Source organism: Vombatus ursinus, unplaced genomic scaffold, assembly GCF_900497805.2.
Source record: "Vombatus ursinus unplaced genomic scaffold, bare-nosed wombat genome assembly UNPS02014798.1, whole genome shotgun sequence".
In the NCBI taxonomy this organism is placed as follows: Eukaryota; Metazoa; Chordata; class Mammalia; order Diprotodontia; family Vombatidae; genus Vombatus; species Vombatus ursinus.
Window position 1 is genome coordinate 61,290,955 of NW_020954576.1, and position 23,687 is coordinate 61,314,641.

At 36.7% G+C, this 23,687-nt stretch overlaps 1 protein-coding gene across 7 annotated transcripts in view; it reads right to left on the minus strand.

Moving 5' to 3' along the window:
• Nucleotides 1–23,687, minus strand: part of LOC114050137 (signal-induced proliferation-associated 1-like protein 2) — a 257,408-nt gene that overhangs the window by 187,839 nt on the left and 45,882 nt on the right. For all 7 annotated transcript variants that reach the window (XM_027871725.1, XM_027871723.1, XM_027871722.1 and 4 more), the window contains exon 2: nt 7,880–7,947. The gene's annotated coding sequence lies outside the window, so the exon portion shown is untranslated. The remainder of the gene's footprint in view (nt 1–7,879; nt 7,948–23,687) is intronic.

Genomic DNA, 23,687 nt, shown 5'->3' on the forward strand with positions numbered 1-23,687 from the left:
GAAAGCTGAGCAGGAACAAGTATCTTCATTTTCATCCACACATAAAAAGAGCTATATCCAGCCTAGGATGTTCTAAAGCCAACACTAATTACCTGAAGTAAATGCTTGCCCAATGATGTAGATATTTGACTTTTGGCTGAAAAGCAAATGTTAACATTGCCTATTGTTACTTAATAAATGTTGCTTCTATGAAATTTTTCATTGATACTTTGCCCCAAAGGATAATGCTTAATAAAAATAAACAATGGAAAGAAAATAAGCTCTTGAACATTTATCATGGGTTGTGTGGATGAATTGTAACTGTTTTTAAGCTCCTAAATAAATGATATCAACATCATCTCATTCAAGAGAGATACAGGTATAAAGGTCAGGTATTCTTAACTTGGGGTCCATTAACTTATGAAGTTTTTTTTTTAATATTGATAAGTGTATTTCAATGTTTTCTTTGCAATCCTAGGTATTTTATATTATTCCTTTAAAAACAGTATCCTCATAAGGGGTTTGTAGGCTTTACCATACTGCCAAAGGGGTCAATGAAACACATAGAAAGGTAAAGAACCCTTGATAAAGGAACTGCTTTGTGTATGATCACTATTCAGACTCACATTGGGGAAAGTGGACACAGGCTCACAAAGAGCTGATCCTCCCAGCCAATCATAGTAAATTCCTTGGAATTCCAACAAGTTGATGGAAGAACAACTTATCACTGGATTGTTTAAGAAAATTCTTAAATAGAGGACAGAGCCAAGATGGCAGAGTAGAGGCAGAAACTCACCTGAACTCTACCAAGTTCCCCTCCAAACAGCTTTAAAATAGTGCCTCAAATTGAATTCTGGAGCAGCACAATCAACAATAGGTTGGGGTGAAACAATTTTTACAATCCAAGGCTACTTAGGAAGTTGGTAGAAAAGGTCTGTCACACCAAGGTGGTGGTTGGCCTGGAATGCAGAGCAAGGTATGCTATGTCAACACCAGCAGCAGGCCTTGGAGGCAGCTGCACCAGGAACAGCTTCAACAGCTCTCAGCCCACAGAAGGTAACGGCATTGGACAACTGCTCAGGAAGAGGCTACAGGACCCTTTGCTAGCATTAGGGTGCAGAAACTTGTTTCATTGCCTATACATAGTTCTGGGTCACACATCTGAAAAAATAAAAAGTCAAGAATACTAAGGGACTAAATAAAAAAAATTGAAGGAAAGAGGCCTAGCAATACCAGATCTCAAACTCTGCCACAAAATAGTAATCATTAAAATAATCTGGTAGTGGCTAGGAGATTGGTGAATTAGAAGAATAGATTAAGTATACAATACACAGTAGTAAAGGACAATAGTAATCTGTTTTTTTATAAACCCAAAGATGCAAGTTTTTTTGGTCAAGAATTCATTATTTGACAAAAACTGCTGGGAAAACTGGAAAGTAGTTTGGTAGAAACTAGGTAGAAACCAACATCTCAGACTGTATACCAAGAGAAGGCCAAAACAGGTACACAATTTAGACATTAAGGTTGATATCATAAGCAAAATAGAGGAGCATGGAAAATTCTGCCATCAGATCTATGGATAAGGGAAGAATTTATGACCAAATAAGAGACAGAAAACATTACAGGATGCAAAATGGATAATTTTGATTACATTAAATTAAAAAGATTTGCACAAACAAAATTAACAGCAGGAAACTGGGGAATTTTTTTTTTTACAGCAAGTTTCTCTGGTAAAGACCTCATTTCTCAAATACATAGAGAACTGAGTCAAATTTATAAGAATATAAATGGCCAATTTTGACCAATTGACAAATGGTCAAAAGATTTGAACAAGCAGTTATCAGAAGAAGAAATCAAAGATATCTACAGTTATATTAAAAATGCTGTAAGTCACTATTAATTAGAGAAATACAAATTTTAAAAACTCTGAGGTACTACCTCATATCTATCAGATTGGATAACATGACAAAAAAAGAAAATGACAAATGTTGAAGGAGATGTGGAAAAATTGGGACACTAATGCATTGTTGGTGCTCTCCATTCTGGAGATCGATTTGGAACTGTGCCCAAAGGGCTATAAAACTGTGCATACCCTCTGACCCAGCAACACCACTTCTAGGGCTATACTCCAGAGAGATCAAAGAAAAAGGAAAAAAGTTTTACATGTCCAAAATATTAATAGCAGCTCTTTTTGTGGTGGCAAAGAATTGGAAATTGAGGGGATACTCATTATTTGGGGAGTAACTGAACAAGATACGGTTTGATTTGTGCTGGAATACTATGGTGCTATAAGAAATGATGAGTAAGATGCTTTCCGAAAAATCTGGAAGACTTATATGAACTGAAGTCAAGTGAAGTGAGCAGAACCAAGAGAACACTGTGTATGGTAACAGCAATACTGTATTATGTGGAAGGTATTTCTAGGTGACAGGATAGCATATCCCCACTCCCGTTCCAATGAAGTTATGCCCATGATGGATCTGAAGTTCTTACAAGAACTCTGGAGAATGTGAGACATACCCCTGAGAGCACAAGTTTATAGAGACATTTCCACCTTTGGGAAAACAGTAGTTGGTCTCCAAACAAAAGGGTCTTAGTCTAAATAGCAGCCTTACTTTTGCCCCACCCAAGTACCACAACTCTCTAGCAAATAAGCTTCCAGTCCTGTTATGGTAGCAATGTTACTATTTACCAACTCTGCCAGTGGGGAAATGGACACATCAAAGGATTACATCATCAGCTTAAGTTTACACCCTGAGTCCATGGCCAAACCAGAAAGAAAATCCTTAGTCACTATGCCACCCTGTCAACCATGATGTCAATATAATGGCTACAGACTTTACACAATGAACTCCTTAGTGATACATTTCATGAAGGGCTTTTAAGGTCCCTGCAAAGGAAAGAAAACATGGCTACACTCATACCTCTTGGGTTGAAATAGCAAAGACATTAAGCAAATGAAAAAAGTAATTTTCTTGTATTTAGTGAACATAACAAAGTATCCACTGTTTGTTAAAAGATAGGGTGAGAGACTACAATTATCATTGTCATGGAAAGGTTCAGGAGCTTTGCATATATATTAGTCTTAAGACAGACCAATGCCAAGTAGAGGCTACATCTCTAAAATTAGAGATCTCTGAAAAGAAATATTTTAAAATGTGTGTTTTAACTGAAAAATAATTATACTACATGAAACTACCACACAAAAACAATGATTTATTTGGGAGAAACCCATTCTTTTTTCAAAGAGCAAATTTTCCTACTCAAAAACTGAAAAAATCAGACATTATAACACAAATTAAAGGGACCCCAGGTTAATCAGGGGAAATTCAGAATGGCGAACAAATACAAACTTTTTACAACTGAGGAGAGGCCAACACAAATGGATCATATGCACTGTCCTTTTCTTCACCCATAGTCCCCCTCTCCTTTCCATTTACGGGATAGTTCTTTACTCAGTAACAAAACTTGGAAACTCCTATTACTCATTGAGTTTTTACCACCCTGCCCCCTTCCTCCTTCTACTTTTTTTAGGGGTCCAAGACAATAAGCTCTACTGATCAAACAGCAGTTTTAGAATCACTGATCTACAAATGGAAATTAGAGCCCCAAGTTAACAAAGTATAAAATTTTTGCACAGATGAAATCTCTTTCCACAATCAACCCCTAGTGATCTTCTCTAAAGTTTCATTGATACGTGGGAGGTTAAGAAATGGTGATGGACTTCGAAGAGAAATCTCTATCACAAAGGAACATGAAGTTAGGTTTTTAGAATGCCCACCATGCCTCTCCACCTCCCCTACATGCACATATGCAAAGGGGAAGAATATGGCCTCCTTTACTTTGTAGCACCAACAGCAAGAACATCTAACACAGGCATAGGAGGTGTTCAGCCAAAGAGGAAGCTTCTCCTTCCTTGGGAGACTGGGGACGTCTAAGGTGAGTCTGTGACACTAGGAGCATGATGACAGCCAGCACTGGGATTTGGGATGTCAGAACTGGGAGGAAAGTACAACACATATTCAGACTAATGTAGTATCTAAAATATGATTCCACATAGTTGAAGCAGATCTATCAGCTTAACTATAAGTAACTTATCAGCATAATTATAAGAAGGCTTATCTTCTGATTTGGTCAGCCAGAGTGTAGTGGAAAGAACATTACATTTCAAGACCAAACTCTGACACTTAATAGCTTAATAACTTAGGGACGGCAGCAAATCTTTTTGAGCATCAGATTTCTCATTTGTAAAATGGGGACAATTACATCTATACTATAATTCACAAAACTACTGTCAACATCAAATAAAATTACACATGAAAAAAATGCTTGGTAAAACATAAAGCATCATACAAATATTAGTTATTCCTAGTCATATACTATTTTTTCAATTGACAAGATCTTTTATGTCAAGCAACAAAAAGTATTTTTGAATAAAAGAAACTAAATATTATGCATATATATCTAGATATTTAAAAGATCTCACATTTCAAATCCTAGCTATTTCCCATCATTTCAGCCTTCACCAAAACTGACCTTTCCTTTTGATCCCCTGAGGAAAATCCTTTCAAAGAAAGGCATTCATGAGCAGAGAAAAAGTTAGAAAGTGCTTCCTCCTAGAAGCAGGTATTTTACTCATTGCTGAGAGAAATGGATGGAGAGATGATTATCAGATGCCAGTTCAGCAAGCATGCAATACTACTTAGTTTGGTCACCCGATTGCTACTACAAAAAAAAAAAAAAACAATTATTTATTACATTGGTTTCAGACCTGATCAAGGAAGCATTACAAGAGTCACTGGAGTATGACTGTGCACAGTGAGAGGTCTATATCAAAGTAAATATTCCTGTCTCCTATCATTTCCTCCTGACACTAAAGAAATCCCATGTTTCACTGCCACCCTTATTCCACCAAACTTTTTCTTTGTCCAGAAGCTGTATACCATTTACCTGATCCCAACCTTTTGCCCTCTGCATTCTCAATAAATATTCACATTGTTGCCGTCATTTTAAGGCACATTATCTTTGTTTTCACTGGAATACTCTTTACTTTTGACCTCCAATTTCAACCTCATCCAAGAATTACAGGGACTCTCATTAAACAAAAGATTTGCAAAGGTAACATGGTAAAAACACTGACTGGGTAGTCAGTAGATTGGCTCCAATTTTCCAACTTTAATATTTATTACCAGTGTAGTCTGAGCCTCCAATTTTCTCATCAGTAACATGGGAAAATATTTGGTCCTATCTCACAATGTTGGCGCAAGGAATTAGTAAGATACTGTATGTAGAATCTTTTAACCATAAAGTGATATATAAAGTTCTAACATTCAGCCAGTGTACAGAGGATAGTTTATTTTACCTAGAACAGTGAGATTTGGCAACTGACCCTATGCTCATCTACAGAGAACCTTATAAAATGGAAAACTACCGTTACACCTTTTATCTTGCTCAGCATCCAAAAAAAGTGTACCTGGTATTTTTCTATACATTCCCTTGTATTCAAGACTTAGTCATTACAAAATATTATTACATGGCATAAAACAGTACATAGTGGTCATACAAATTGCTGGTTGAATAGGTAGAAAACTCTGGGTAAGCATTCTATGGATGTGAACCAAATGAAAACAATGAAAGCATAGGGAAAGATAATGGCACAAGGTAGGGGAGGAGATTAGGATGAATTTGTCTCCTATAATTTTCTCCTGTCACTAAAGAGATCCCATGTCTCACTGCCATCCTTATTCCACCCAACTCTTTCTTTGTCCAGAAGTTGTATACTGAACAGAATTACAAGGAACTCCATCACAAATCTCTTTTCCTCTTCTAAGGAATTTGTCTGGAGTAAACAAAACAAGAATATTCCTTCCACTATCCAGTTTTTTCATAAAACCTGCATCACCAAGCCACACATTATTTTTATGTGATATTCATTAAACAGACTGGGCAAAGAAAACACTAGTTTATTCAATATATTTCTTGAAAAGTATGCTTAGGTGATCACAATCTTTTCAGAACATCCAACAATGGAATTAATTTGGGGATTTCCAAAAGGAAGCCCCAAACATTTATGAGAGAAGACATTATAAGAAAATAACTTATTACTACAAACTCACTGTTTAGTAAGTCAATTTCTTGGTAATACCAGGCGCCAAGACAGAGACCAAATTTTTCATAAGACTAGTATTTTGCCAGTTTCCAGTCTATTGCCCGATACGGAGGGAAATACAATACTGCTTTGGCAAGTTTCACCTCTTCATAAAGTTTACCATGGGGACCACAGTGAAGTATCCCCACCCTTTCCCTACCATGTTACAGTCTAACACAAGCCTATCATATACCCTGGGTCATCATTTTCTATCCAACATCTGCCTCTCAATGTCTCCAAATATACAGATATCAACATTTTGATATTTCAAGAGTTAGAAAAATTATAATTCCATCCCTTGAAAACATACATTAATATTATTTCACTTGTAAAACAGGTTCCTGGAAAGTTGTACCCAAACTAAATTTCATTGAATCAATTCCCAAATTTTCTTGCTTCCTAAAGTCACTATTTGGTATGAACTTTCTTAAAGTAAAACCCGACCAGAAATGAAATGGTTCAATCATTTTCAAAAGCAATTTGGAATTGCTGAGGGTTTTTTAAAAAGGTAACTAAGATATTCATAAACTTTGTATGGAGAGAGGTTCTCACTGTTATGTATACCCCAGGGAGGTCAAACACAAGAAAGAAAGGTCCCATACATATCAACAATTCATAGCTATACTTTTTATGCCAGCAAAGAACTAGGGGGAAAAAGATGATACCCCCTTAGTTGGGGAATGGCTGAGAAAGCTGTCATGCATGATTGCTGTGTTGTAAGAAATGATGAATAGTATGAATACAGAGCAGCATGAGGAAACTTACACGAACTGATGCATAACAGAACCAGAAATATATACACCAGGACTACAATAAGGCAAATGGAAAGAGCAAAACAAAACTGAACAAAATAATTATAATGGCCAAGCTTGGCCCTTCCATGCATAGGTGGGGAGCTTCAGGGGTAGAATACCATATGAATGTCAGACTCAGTTTATATGTTGGTTATTTTTGCTGAACAAACTGATTTTCCTCTTGTTTGTTTATTGCTTGTTATGAGGGTTGGCTCTCTGGTGTAGAAGAGAAGAAAAATATATTTGCAAATTAAAGTGATGTAAAAACAAAAGCTCTTATTTAAAAAAAATGTAATGACATAGTCCATCTCATGTTTATTTCAAATTTTTTCTTGAGGAGACTACTTCTATCTGACAACTGTTTCCTGATTATGACCCTTTTTAATTCCTGGAACAACTAGGTGAAGATAGAATGCTGGGCCTGGAGTCTGGAAGACCCCAATTAAAATTTGACTTAGACATTTACTAGCTCTGTGACCCTAAGCAAGTCATTTAACTTTTGCCTGCCTCAGTTTCTTCATCTGCAAAATAAGGATAATAACAGCACCTAACTCCCAGGGTTGTTGTGAATATCAAAGGAGATGATAATTATACAGCACTTAGCGCAGTGCCTGGCACATAGCAAGTGCTACATAAATGCTACCTCTTATTATTATTATTATCATTATTATTACTCATCATCATTACATCACCTGAGCCTAACAGAATATGCAACATTCTACAACTTTCCTCCCAACTCTGCAAAAAAAGGAGGGAAGAAAAGTCCATCTACTCAAGTGTAGGGAATAGGCATGACTAAATAGTTCAGGAAATTTGAAAAAAGGAAGCATTAACAGCTCAGAAGAGAATAAATGGTTCTCATAAACCCATTTCTCAAGAAGTCAGCTGTTACTCGCCCCCTCATTTGCTTAGACTGAGTAGATGTCTATGAATGAATCACCTCCCTGGAGAATCTTACCTTGTATGGAATGGAAATAAGGTGCCTGTCTTCAGTGCCTGATTATCATTCCAAGGAAAACGAGAAACCTGCAAGAACAGAATGGCACAGTACATAAGTGTCACAGTAACATAATTCTATGTTCATTTTAATACTGAATTATATTAAGATAAAACGGCTTTATATATAAATATTGGCAAACCATATGAGTGAGATCAACTTGGTACCTATCTATCCTCATTTGACAGTGAAGCAATGGGGTAGATAACTCCTTTAAAGGTGATGTTCCTCTATTTGAACAAAAGCACAAACATAAATCATAATTTCTGATTTTCAAGGGATTTTAGAGGCTCAGAGGTCTGATGAAACATAATGATAATGATAATAATAATGATGCTAATGATAATAATATTCTAGCTGCAACAACCTAAAAAATCTGCTGGCTCAGGTACAACAAATAGCTCAATTTTTCATCTAGCTTCCAAAAAAAAAAAAGACATATCATGATTCAGGAATCACTACTTTCCAAGGCATTGGCAACACTGCACTTTTGGAGAGTCCTAGATGTTATAAAATTGTTTGGGAGCTCCCTCCCCCCCTACCATATTGAGTTGGAATTAGTGTTCCGATAATACCTACCTGGTGGTACTAATTCTACCCTGTAGAGCCAATAAGAACTAACCCCTTTTATAGTGATAGATCATGTTTAACAGATACGAAATGGCTGATGGCCAATTACCCACCCCAACCTTCATGGAAATCAGACTGATTAACATGGTAAGCCTACACTCTCTGACCGCTTTAAATGGATCTTTTTTCACAACTAGGCTTAATTTTAAGTAAATATAAAATGTTCTAAGAACTAAAACTGCACTGTTCCTTGCATCTTTTAGTAACTGCTGATGACTAAAGATAATTATTCCTTCTCTTTAAGTGGTATAACTTTCTGCAAACAGGGCTTAGATTCATGAGCTCCAAGTGAGATTTTGTTTGTTTGTTTGTTTTTAACAAGGAGAAAAAAAAAACCAGAAAGACTATGAGTGTATAGTATCCAAAATTATTCTCTGACCTGGGCAATCTCTCATTATTTACAGTTTGCATCTTTCATTAGCACAGAGTTTGGTGGTTAAGAAGAATAATACAAACATTATGTATCATTTGATCTTCATCTGAGATTGCTAGTGCTATTTTACAGATAAGGAAACTGAATCCCCGAGATAAGGAAATGACTTGCCTAAGGTGAAAAAGCTTGGGGGGAATATGACATAGAACTCAAATCTTCTAAATCCAATAATCTCTCTTCTATTTTATCACCTTGGCCAACAATCTAACTGGTTTCACTTGCAGAAAATCTACCATCTCAGCCTAGCCCTATTTAATTAGATTACTACCCAAGACAATTAAGCTCACTCAAATTTTCAAATATGTAAAACTCTCAAAATAATGTCTCATAAGCAAAATACACTGATATATAACATCTTGGCATTAATATATTTCATTAGGGTTTTTTACTTGGAAGTGGTTTTGGGGTATGAGGGGAGGTGATGAGAAGAGCAAATTTTCTGCCTTCATTATCAACTTTCTGTTTTTCCATACTCTACTATGCTATGCTGACACATTATAAAATTCTAAACTTTAAATATAGGAAATAAGCTCTTAAAGCTCTGATTAAAACAATGACTGTTAGTGTGTATTTTTTTTCAGTTAATTTCCCATGTCTAGAAGTTGTACTTAATTAAGCTGTAATATCCCCAACACAATAGATTCACTTCTGTAAAAGGCACTTTTCCTTCCTCTGATACAGCAAACATCCTGTAAATAACTAATTTCCCACTCTTTTAACTGAATGCTTTTTGTTTACCGACAGGAAAGGAAACAGCAGATTCTCTATGTAGCAGTCAGAACTAGAAAGTTTTGTTTAATTTCTGAATATACAGGTAGTTTATATAAGGCAACCAGTTATTGTCTTCTGTTATATTTTTGCCTCCAGAAGGGGGGGGGAGTTTTCAACTGGGCAAAGCAAATACAAACAACAGCAAAAACCTTAGGTGCTGCCATATTGTTACAGAAGGAGGAGGGCCCAGCTATGTCAGTAGAAAGCTCTAAGGCTTCTTGGAAGCCAGAATCCTTTCCTCTAAACCCTATGTCTATTCATCAGATATAGGACCCCAAAAGCAAGCGGTGCGTGAAGACTACACCTGTTGGGAAACAAGGATCTAGTTCTTTGTTCTTATCAATGGGTTATCAGCCTCTTTTTCCTAGTGGGGGAAAGGAGTTCTGAGAAAGTAAAGTCAACAATTTTTCTTTACAAAGAGAAAAAAAATTACAAAAATCTTCAACCTAGTTCAAAACCCCCTAACTCTGTCAAAATTCTTAATCTCTATGTAAGTGTATGTGTGAGAGAGTTTTCCCTGTTTGACAATCTGGCAAAGCCTGTGGATTCCTTCTCACAATAATGTTTTAAATGAATAAAATAAAATGCACGAGATTACAAGGAAAACCAACTACACTGCAATAGTTATCAAAAGGTTTAATAAACAAATTTACAGACTCCAAGTTTCTGAACTAGGTTAGGGCAATGCTTAAGTAGCATGGTGTTTTATTGTAAATCAGTTGTTTAACTCTCTCTTTCTAGGAAATTAAAACAATCATATTTCTTTTATTTAAGAGAGTTCATCCTTGTGGAAACATAAGGTCTTACGTCTGACTGTCTCCTCATTGCCCAATAATAGTTCTAAATGCAAATAAGACAATACCATGAATGCCATATAGAAAGCATAAACAGACCATTTTTTGAGATGTCATATTCCCTGTTGAAAAACTAAATCCTAAATAACTAGCTATGCCACACACTTCAGATCAAGAAATTCTAATATTGAAAGGTGACCTAGCTTAGCACAATGGAAATCAGAGAGAGCCGAATTCATGTTCAGTCTCACCAGGATGTCCATAGGTCAATTCACTTCATCTTCCAGTACCTCAAGCAATTATAGATGATTATAAATCACAGATGAGTTGATGATGCCCCACATCTCATATAGAACTTTGACAGATACATACACACACACACACACACACACACCCCTTCTCCCTTCCACTAAGAAAGTTGCCTCTGGCATCCTACTTCTCAAATTATTCAATCTCACTGTCTCTCTCCATATACACACACACACACATATATATATATACACACACACACACACACACATATATACATATATGTGTATATGCGTGTATGTGTATATACATATATATGTATATATTTACTGAATACTTACCATGTGTCACTTAAACTGCGTGTCCCTGGAAAAGTTACTACAAATCTTGGCCTCAGTTTCCCCATTTGAAAAATTAAGGGACTAGGTATCCCTAAGGTCTTATCCAGCTCTAAAATTCTATGACTCAATGACTGTGCTAGGCCCCATGCAAACTATAAATATGGAGCATATATTATTTAATTTTTTTGATCTAGTAGGAATCCTCAAGAGAGCCAAGTAACTAAATATTACCCTGAAGACAAACTAAGTTCATGGGTAGCCAAAATCCATAACAACGGATTCAAGAAAATATGTTCAAAACCAGACCACTTGACAATGCCCAAATGCTGTTTCCACTTGACAACCAACCACTGTTTGATTAGTTAAGCACATCAAGAGGTAGTAACTGAAACAAACCAGAAGAGAAAAAAAATTTTAAAAAACAATCAAAATAAATGTCTCCTTAATTAAATTTATAGAAAAATATCAACAAGTTGTAAATACATCCAAAGGAAAAAAAAAGGTGTTGGGGGCAGAGTGAGGCAGGAGGGACACAGGTATCTCTGTAAATGGCTTTTCCTCCATTTAAAGGAGGCACATTTGATACATGTATCTAAATCATGGATAAGATGTCAGCCTGAATTACCAAACATGTTTACAAATTTCAAGTAAACCATTATCTAGTTTCAAGAGTCTCTTTCAGTGGTGAATTATATACCACTTTTGTGTAATATCTAATTCTCAACAATAGTTAAGTACTTAGGCTTCAACACACACATTTACTTTGCAATTTCACATGGCTATTTATATCACAAGGAGAACAAGGATGGAATGTAGGCAGAGAGCCATAACAGCAGTCTGATTACTCCTTCTATGTTGTTTTTCTTTAAAGCATGGTGGGAATATTGATGGCAGAATGAGGTAAGAAAGATAACTGGATATATAGGCAGGCTCTTTCCAAAGCTAGCTTCTTTTAAATGCTTTATGACTTTTTTTCTTAGGTTGTTGACTAAATAAACGGAAAAAGATCTGTGGGCAAGGGTTAGGAATGTGGACTTTGCAAAGGCTCACTCACATATGTGATCTACTAATGTCGTCTTATCATATTGGCAGAAGATGGCGGAATTAGCTAGTCTTTCCCATGTAAGGATATAAAACATGTTAATAGCGCCATTGTTCTCCTTAACTCTAACGGTTCCCACACCCATCATCACAGTCATCATTCTAGAAACTTTCACATGAGCAACAAATAGTGTTCCTGCTTGGGGCCCCTGCTTTCAGGATTACTGGCTGCTTTATCTGGCCCATGACTTAGACAGGTCTCGGGTCATGCTTCACTTCAGTCCCCAATCCACTCTTGTAGGATATCTCAGAGTCATGTGTAGGGTTTAGTCTAATTATGTAGAAGGAAAAAGTAGGCTGTGAGACTGGTAAACCAGAGAAGAGCAAAAGATCAAAATAAAAATCTTGCTTTTGCATCAAGGCAGTGTATTCATGCAAATCAGAAGTGACATATTTCAAGATCAGAGAATTTAGTAGGGAAAAATTCACTAGAATAAGCTAACAAATTCCTACTTTTTTTTTCCCTTAGAAGTAGCTAGGTATGTTCAAAAGCGGATTCTTGGCACATTCTCTGCAATTTATAGTCTACAACTGAGGTGTCAAACGCTTTAGTCTTGGCCCAAAACACTGCCAAGTGAGGCACTGGAAATAATTAACAAAATAAATAAAAATCCAAGAAAACATAATATATATTTGTGGGTTTTCTGAGTCAAGAGGCTGCCCTTATGTATGTTTTAGTGACCCCTTCATGTTTATTTGGGTTAGACACCTCTGGTTTACAGTATATGACAGATAAGTAAACAAAAGGTAATTTTCGGAGGGTAAAAAATACAACCAACTGAGGGGCTTGGTGAACACCTCTGGTAGAAAATGGTACCTGAGCTGAACATCAAAGAAATATGATAATTATGAAAAGCAGAGGTAAGAGGAGAATATATTCTAGGTATGGTGGGGAATGACATGTGTGAAGTCACTCAGAAACTAGAAATACAAGTTTAGGCAACAGCTGGTGGTCCAGTTTGGCCGGAATATTGAATGTATTAAAAAGGACTAAAAATATGAAGTCTAGAAAGTTAAGGGCTGAAGCCAGATTGTGGAAGGTTTTACATGAAGATTGTGGAGCTTTTGTTTTATCCAATATGGCAGTGGTTCTTAAACTCTGTGGTCTCAACATGCCTTTATAATCTTAAAAAATTATTTATGAATCTTTCCCCCAAAGCTTCTATTTATATGGGTTATATCCATCAATATTTACCATATTAGAAACTAAAATCTTAACCCTATTATAAAATATTAATTATTTCAATATTGTTTATATTATATATTATATTTATTATTATATTTATTTAATATTATTTAATATTTAAATATTATTATAAAAATAGCCACCTCACCTACACCCCTACACTCCTAGGTCTTGGTCCTGAGCACATTTTGAGAACTACTGTTATATGGAAAATAAAGAGCCACTGAAGATTTATCAGTAAAAGGAAGTGACATGGTCAGACCTGTACCTTCTAAATGGGAAGCTAGAAGGCACAGCAGACGCTGATAGAGCACTGGGCCTGGAGTCAGAAAGACTTGAGTTCAAATGCAACTTCAGACACTGGCTAGCTGTGTCAGCTTGGGCAAGTCACTTAACTACTTACTGCCTGATTCTGTTTCCTAATATGTAAAATGGAGATAATAATAGCACCAATTCACAGGGTTGTTGTGAGGATCAAATGAGATATTTGAAAGGAGATTAACACAGTGCCTGGAACACATTAAATGCTTAATAAATGGTTATTTCTTTCCTTCCTTCCTCCCTTGCCTTCCTTTCTGTGCAGAAACCCTCTTATGTTTAAAAGGCTCAGTCCTTACCCCAGAGTAAAACCAGGAAAAACATTTTTTTTTTCCTCAGGAGACCTCTCTTGGTCTCAAACTGTACTTATAAGATCAGACAATACCAGTCAATGGCCATGTAGCAAATGATATTAAAAAACCTATACGCATATAAACAGGGTAGAGATAGCTACAATGGAGCTCATAGCCAAGGTCATTTCTTTTCCTTTTTCCCTATGCCTTCCTCTCAACCAGCTAGAGGATTAAAAAAAAAGTTTAAAGTCAGATTAAAAATTCAGGGAAGAATTTACCCAACATCATGCTCTGGGGAAATGGGAAAATACAAAGAGGTGACTGGACTTCATTCTCACCAACTGCCACAACTTTATGATGTATGAAATATTTGTAAAGCATTTAGCTCAGTTCCTGGCACAAAGTAGACATTACTGCTACTGCTGCTGCTGCTGCTGCTACTACTACTACTATACTGCTACTACTATCACTACCACTACTACTGCTACTACTACTACTGCTGCTGCTACTACTACTACTGCTACTACTACTGCTGCTGCTGTTGCTGCTGCTACTACTACTACTACTACTACTTCAGTTTATACCTATTACTAGTACTGCTAATACTACTACTAATACTACTTCAGTCTATACCTACCAGACCAGTCTACACCTACATGCTCACTGACATGTACACTCATCCACTTGGTGTCTCATTTCCTCCTACCTCCAATCTGGCACCCCAAAATTTAAGTGGGAGCCCTTGCCTTAAAGCTGCTGGAACCCAAAACAAATAGCTCTCCTGAATGCCTAGGTACAGTCTAGCCCAAAGATCTTCTATCATCCTGGGAAATTTTCCAAAATCTCTGTGACTCAGGTCTCAGTCATCTAGGGCTACATCCATTTAGCCAGAGTCATCAAACTAACTCAAAAATGTCAGTATAGCTCATTGTGCTTTGCTGAACCACGTTATTTTCTCAGCACCCAGGTAGTTCATCTTCTTTGTTATTGTGAACACAGCTAAGCAGACATGGATTAAATGCAAAGTATACACCATCCTCACCTACCACCTCTTTTGTGTCCCTCTGACACAGGGAGGGTATGACTACTTGAATAGAAGTACTCTTTCATTTCCATAATAGAATACATTACCCATTCAGATTAAACTATTTTTTAAAAGCCATAAGAATTGTGTTACTGTGGATAACTACCAATGGAAACAGTAGTAGATGAAGCATCTCAGCAGGACAGAGTGAAAGCTGATCCATTAAGTAGTCCCAAGTCCATGGTATGGGTATTTTGTGAATTCATCCATAAGCCAAAAAATAAAGACAGAAAGAAAGAGGAAAAACTATCTCAAAAAGGACCACAAAAGCAGCTATTCTAAGTGACTTGGATTTTGAAGGAAAATAGGACAAAGCACCAACTATATACTCATAGCCTTAAAGCAAAAAAAAAGTACTTAGGCACCTAATAAGCAACAATCTCTGATATTTTTTAAAAGTATAAACATTTTACAGTAAAAAAAAAAGTACAAGGTAGAACACTTCATTAACAAACATTAGTCAAGTCTAAGTATCTAGAGCACAAGACTAAAACAGAAAGGGACCTCAGACGCAATGTAGTTGAACTCCCCCAGATACCTGTGTTACTCTGGGCAAGTATGCCTCAGTTTCCTCAACTGTAAAGTGGGGATATAATAGCCCCTACTTCCCAAGACTATTGTGAGGATCAAATGAGATAATATCTATAAAGCACTTAGCACAATGTCTGGCACACAAAGGTATTCCCAATTCTATAGTCAGTGTTCTTGTCATGGTACCACACTATCAGGAGATTGTTGTTGTTCAGTTGTGTCTGACTCTTCACGACCCCATTTGGGGTTTTCTTGGCAGGATACTGGAGGGGTTTGCCATTTCCTTCTCCAGCTCATTTTACAGATGAGGAAACTTAGGCAAACAGGGTTAAGTGACTTGCCATAGATCACACAGCTAGCAAGTGTCTGAGGCTACATTTGAACTCAGAAAGATGAGTCGTCCTGACTCCAAGCCCACTCTCCATGCACTCTACCACGTAGCTGCCCACTACTAACCTGACCTTTATCATATGGGTAACCTAAAGAGCATATTCCTAAAATACATGTAGTAAAACACATTCCATAAGCATCTAAAATTAGTCAATACGGGAAATAGGCAGAAAGGACCCTCAGCTACTTATTGAACCTCATCCAGTTACTTTCTCCCTGGACATTTCCCTTCCCAGAAGAAGACAAGACCTTAACACAAACAAACAAAACCCACTAAAAATTGCAGATATTGTATTGCTATTTTAAAGTCCTATGTTTCATGGGTAAGCATAAATATTTACTTTGGCAGCAATACAAACTTTAATGAATGAAAGTATTTAAAGACTAATTGTGGTATTTAAGGGCAGTTCAATTTCAACTTTTTGCTACCAATTTACACTAGGGAGAATTCTCCTAATTAAGTTTAATTCTAACAACTCTTTGATGCAAAAAAAATCAATAAACCAATCTATCTGTGTACTTCTGTAATATAAATGATAGCTATTCATAAAATAACTCCAAGTTCTACTTAGGAGAGCAGACTCTTTTACCTAGGTTCTATAATAAAGGTTGAGGGTAGAAACACCAATAACAGAAAAAAGTGGTTAGAAACAGAGCTATTAAAAACTAGAGAAGACTAGTGATAAAATATGAATCATTAGAAGCTGATCCAAGCAAATGAAGAAAATAATTGGGCTTTCCATCTTGTTTCTTGAGTCATTAAAAAAAAGTATGCTATGATTTTCTTTTGAGACAGATAAACAGAAAATCTGCTCAGAGCAACTGAGCATTGGTCCTACCAAGATTCACTTAAATTCTTTACCCTAATTATATTACCAAGATATTATGCTTTTTTACAAACTCACCAAAGCCCCACTGCATTATCTTCCGATATCCTTAACAGAGCAGAATCATGTTGTGGGAAGGGCCATTGGAAGATTTGCCCCTTCTCATCTCTATCTCTTGACTGAGCCCTAGTTTCCTTCAAAGCTCAGGTCAAACAATGGATAATCAAAATATCGGGATGTTAGAGATGCTAAGCTGAATTGTACATGGCACCTGTTTAACATTAGACCTTTCTGTCCCACCCCACTCCCAGCTGATAGCATCCCCCAATGTCTTTAGTATTGATTTTCTGTATACTTACTTTTGGCCTCTCTACCTCTAAAAATACATAAGCTGTTGAGGGTAGGGATAGTTTCATTTGTGTCTTCATTAGTGTCTAGCATAGTGCTTAGTTTGTTAACACGTTGACTCCCTTGTTTCTTTGCAAGCTTATTCTATAACCCAAAAGGATTTTACTCAGCACTTCTACTGTTTGCCAATTCATTGCAAAAATAGAAAATAAAGTGTGTTGTCTATTTATCCATAGGGCAAAGGAGAGATGAATGATGACAAACTGCAGTGAAGAACTACAAAGGGGAAAGAGGATATCAGACAGATATACAATATGGACTGGGGAGGGATCTTTTTACTTAGTCTCTTCTTAAGTTTCCTATAAATAACATCTTCTCAAGTTTCCTATAAACTCAAGATCAAAATACTCTGAATACAAAAGACATTGTGCTGAATTATACACAGGACCAGTTCTGGCCTCAATTTAAGCTACAGCTCATCTGGAATATCAGAAGGATGGGGCCAGCCCACAATGAATTGGAGGGGCACTCAAAATGTTCAAGAACTTTTTACAGGAGTGTAGACCCCTCCTTCAATCTATTACTTAATTTTGCTAATACCTCACTTTGGCCTTGGTTTTGCTTGCCCCCTCAAATCCTATAAATATCTCAAACATGTGTGTGTGTGACTCATCCTATCCAGACAAGCCTAGATAACGACCTGGACCTGGAATCAGGACTATCTTAGTTTTAATCCAGCCTCAGACCCTATTTGTATGTCCCTGGACAAATCACTTAATCTCTATTTACCTCAGTTTCTTGGACTGCAAAATGGGCATAATAATAACACCTCCCTATAATATTTGTGAAGTACTTAGCACAGGGTCCAGCACATAATATACACAACACAATGTATTATAACTTGCTTTGCGCCCTTCAAAATGACTCAGTGATGACCTGAAACTCCCAGCCCACTCAGAAACATGCCCAACAAAAGACTCCTAGCCACTGCCTCTTCAGTGATGCCCTTTAACCACAAAACCAGCCTGTTTTCGATCGCAATCAAATGCTCTCCATTTGTATCTCTACTTTACTTTCTGAACTTACAATAGCTTCATCAATTGCATTTTAAGGCAAACTCAAAATGTGATAGGGAAGGAAAAAAGTTTCCTACCAGTAAAAAATTTGGCAAGCTTATTATAAAGATCAATGAAGGAAAGGTCTGTGTCCTATCTTTGTGAGAACTGCAAAAAACATCTGATCCAAGCACCTAATTTTAGAGAGGAGGAAACTGGATCCAAAGAAAAATAATCCCAGACCTAGTACATAGAATGGCCTGGACTAGGGCCCAAATGTTTTAATTCCTAATTTAGTGTTCTCTCCACTGTATAGAGAACTGTCCATAGTCTACTATAATAAGTATAGCCCACTGTCTAATCTAAATCCTAAATTTAGTTTATGTTAAGGCTCTCCATGTAACCCCATCACCAGAAATACTAGGTTTTTCCTCCCTTATAAGCTAATTTCACAAAAAAAAATCCCTTTATGATTTCTCACTACAAAACCACACCAAAAATTAAAATAAAAAGCCAGTAAGCTCCACTATAAACAAGTAATACTTCCTCATTAATGGAATGAAGAAAAAGAGAATATGCTATCAAATAAACAATGAGCAATCTTAGAAAGAGTAGATTCTACAAGTTTACAATGTAGAAAACACAATTAAACATTAAAGATGAGAGATTAGGGGAGAGGTTAGAGGAGTTTCCTTATATTTGGGAGCAAAGAAGATACTAAACAGACATATCGTTAAATATTGGGAGTAGCTTACCATTCTGTACATCTTTGATTGTAATTAGTATATTCAGTATTCTTACAAATGTGGCATTGTATATCCAATGTATTTGGGTACAGAACTCCAAAAAAAGAATAGAAGAAAATCAGAATTGTCAACATCTTTAGAGCTGCTTTTAATAATGCTCCAGAGCCCTAAATGAAGATATCACTGCAAATGGCAATTGCTAAAATATAGTCAAAAAGAATTGAGTAGGAGGACTTACTAAAATAAAAGGCAAGACTTTATCTATTGTGAGATAAAAAAATATAATGATAACACTCAAAGGTCATCTGGTACAACCCTCTTATTTTGTGGATGAGGGCACAGGATAGGAAAAATTAATATTTTTATACTTAATGCTCTTCATCCTCTGCCAATCAGGAAATACAATGGTATCCGGAGTGCCTTCCTTCGCCCCCAAGAAAGAAAAAAGTTCTTGCAGTTACCATGTGAGTCAATATATAAGGACCCAACAACCACTTAAGAGCAATATTAACCCCTGCTTTCCCCTACTGCACACCATTCTTACTCAATCCTAATTTTGTCTCTGCTCAGTAGACCCAATTCCCAATTTAGATTTCACTGATACTGTATTAGGACAAAAAAGCCAGCCTCAATATTAATGAAGAGATCTGGTTTGGGTGGTAGAGGGCCGTGGCCTCTCCAACCAAAGAAGGCAATGTATCAGCTGAGCATGACAGAATCCTGCAGTAAAGGCCAACTCAACCTTTTGCCCATTCCAGCTGGAAAACACAGCAAAAACCTATTTAGGCCCATAAGAGCTGGGCCATCTACAGGTGTCTTTCTTTAGCCTCCCAGGTATGTCTTTTAGTTAGAGTTTGACACTGTTTCTTCTTCTGCATGTTTCTATTTTAATGTTCTCATTTTCTCCAAGTCTGTTATCATTGCTGGCACTAGTACATGGCTCTCTCACTGGTCTCTATAGAGTGATGTGACTCATTGGGGAAAAAAAAGAAATAAAGTCCCCTAAAGTGATAACACACTTAAGTGGTACATGTGATGGAGAAAGAAATGGAAAAACTGATCACAAAGACAACAAATGGGGTTCAATTTAAATCTTGCAAGGTTAAAAAGTTAAGTTCCTACCCATATCCCTTTCAGATATTTTGATTTAAAAACCAGCATTACGTAGGATACCCCATTTTTTAAAAATAAAGTATCAATCCTTCAGAATAAACATTCTCAAGCCACTAGATCATGTTGCTATGATGAGACCACTCCCTCCTACAAGTACCCTGCTCCTACAATAAATTGTTTTTCAGTCTTAACAAACCAAATACTTGTTTTCAATTTACAATAAATACAACAGAGGAAGGAGGAAACAAGCTACTAGAAGGAAGAAGGAAGGAAGAAAGAGTATAATTACTCTGTCTCTTTATTTCTGTCTAGTCTACTGATAGGAAGAGGAATATTTAGCACACACACACATTTACAGACGCTTACTTCTTGAATTAAAATGGGAAACTGCATAGAACAAAGTCATGGACATGCAATAATTAGCAGTGGAGACCATTTTACTTCACAACACGCCAGATACAATTACTTTCAGTCCATCTTTAGAGGCAAAAAACATTTGAACTGGCAGATTTGAAGAGGACCACCTGCTGCTTGTTAAAAAAAAATTCTTAATTTTGGGGCATGATCATAGCAACCAGAAATATACAAATCCAAAAAAGCAGAGTTGACTAAAGAAGATCAAGCATGTGAATCTTAAATCAACTCACTTGCAGAATCTAAAATATGAGATTGAGGAGACATGAGGCCAAGAGAAATTTAAGGGGCTGAACAAAGGTGGTAATCAGCAGAGATGATTTGAATCTAGGTTCCCCTTTGCGTCTGAACCTGATACATTCTATAGGAACTATAGTGGGTAGGAAAATATATACTCAGTACTGAAATGAGCTGTCTGAAACCAATTATTTAAGAAGTAGACCCAGGAAGACAGAACTCTGGCCTTTTAGGTCAATTACCACCACACTCTGGCCACTAGCCTTTTCTGCCTCACTCTCACAAATTTTTAACAAATTAGCCACATGGCCTTCTCTATCAATCTAAATGTGAAGCAGGCGAAAACTGGCTCCTGGTGCGGTCAAGACACATTGATTGTCCCAATGGAGAAATTATGAAAGCAAAAGCAACAGGATCATAGAGATGGAGGTAGAAGGAACTTCTAGAGGTCATCTAGTCCAACTGCTCCATGTAGATGGCCCAGTAGATAATGATAGGGAATGGAGTCAGGAAGACCTGAGTTCAAATGTGACATCAGACACTTAGCTGTGTGATCCTAGGCAAGTCACCTAGCCTCTGTCTGCCTCAGTTTTCTTAGCTGTAAAATGGGACAATAATAGCGCCTACCTCCCAGGGTGGTTCTATGAGATACTTACTGTAAAGCACTTACCACAGTATCTTGCATGTAGCAAGCACTATACAAATGTTAGTTGTTATTGTTGCTATTATTATTAAGCAGATGAGAAAAAAGTAATGATGGTGATGATTTTACAGATGAGGAAAAATTAAAGCCCAGAAGAGTTAAAAGATTTGCCCAAGGCAATAAAAGTAGTAGGCCCAGAGCTAGTAATTGAACCCAAGTTCTCTGGCTCCAAATTCAATTTTCTTTACATCACCTTGTGGTGCTTCCTTAGTTTCTATCAAGTTAATATGGATCAAAACTTATGAATAGTAGATGAAATAATCATAAAAAATGGACCCTTGTAACTTCACTAATTTTTCTAAACAAATTTATTTTAAACTACATAAAACAGCACACACATTCCAAACACTCATGGATTCCCAGATTAAAAAAAAAAAGATTTAGGTGCCCTCTCAAACTTTATGTCAGAACTGTACTCAGTTCTGCTCTTGTTGGCCATCATTTCTTCCCTCCTTGGCTTGATTCTGCTGAGGGAAGTGTCATATGATACAAAGATTCTGCTAAGAAAAGGAAGTATGGAAGGACAAGCCTGGGACACAAAAGCAGATCCATAGTGTACCTAATTAGAGCAGGATCAGAATACTCATTTGGGCATCACCACGATGGCGCATTGGAAGGAATAAGAAACTCAGTGTCAAAAGAACAAAAGTTCTTGTCCCAAGGCAAATACTAACCAAGCTCTATGGCCTTGATAAGTCATGTAGTTTACCAGGGCATCAGCTTAATCAGATATAAAAAGAGGTCAACTAGATGAAATCTAATAATAAATGAAATTGAATATGTATAGTGATGAAAGCATCACTGAAAAGCTATGATGTTAGAGTATCTTGGCATTTATGTTAATAAATGTTAATAAAAACCTTTGCAAACAATAGGAGGCTACAACAATCCTTCAATTTAGGGTATTTTTTCCTATCAACTACAGTTTCTAGATAATGTACCATATTCAGAAGCAAAGGACCTGGGTTCAAATCATCTCTGTTACTTACCACCTTGGTTAAGTCACTTAAACCAATCTGGACCTTACTCTTCTCAACTATAAAATGAAGAGGTTAGAAAAGACTACATCTAAAGTCCCTTCTGGCTCTAAATCTGGGGCAGCTAGGTGGTGTAGTAGATGGAGTACCAGCCCTGGAGTCAGGAGGACCTGAATTCAAATTTGACCTCAGACACTTATTAGCTGTGTGACCTTAGGCAAGTCACTTAACCCTGTCTGCCTGAGTTTCTTCATCTGTAAAATGAGCTGGAGAAGGAAATGGCAAACCATTCCAGTATCTCTGCCAAGAACAGCCCATAGAGGGTCACAAAGAGTCAGACACAAGTAATCTACTAAACTACAAAAGGTCTAAATCTAGAATCCCAAAATAAAAATATGCCCATTGTAGCCAACGACCATGTCAAACATTAAAGAGGTATGTTCACTGAACTCTGTCAATTAGTATACTAAATAAGCTACTGAAGTAGCTTCGTGTGCCCATTAGATACTACAGGAAAATCCAAAGTTCGGAGAATACAGATGCTGGGCTTTCATAGAGTCTATGGTTAACCAGATTAAGTCAATCTCCTTTCAACTGTGTCTGGTTTAGAGGCCTGTCCTAATTAAACCTCAGAACTCACTGGATAACTATTATTATAATTTATTACATTGTGTAAAATACCATAAAGTGCAACAAAGATGTTTTCTTTCAAGCATGCCATTTTACTATAAAGTTTTGTCACCCTAGATTTTGAACTAAGGGGATGGCCCTCTTATTGACTACCCTTTACAAGCATTACAGGTCAAAGGAAGTACTGTAGCACTCCTCAGTATCAGAACTTTTTTTTTTTTTGGCAGGAATAAGGCCCAAAAAGAGAACAGACAGTTTGTGACAAAATCTCATTGGCAGATTCTGTGTCATCAAGGAAAGCACGTTATTTATATCAGGCAAGCAGTTTGTATATCTAAGAAATCTTTAGTGACTATGACAATATTTTATATGTACTTCACAAATCATTCAAAGTCCAACAGGAACACCTAAATTCTAATACTGTCACAAAATAACATATGTATGTTAGAACAAACACAAAAACATACACACAATCCTAAACTTGAAGAGGAAAAATGTTGAAGGGATTAGGATTAATTATCATGGGATGCTAATGATTCATCTCAAAAGGGAAACTTCTATGGGAGCAGCTGGAGGAAGATGCTAAGTCAGCACAGAG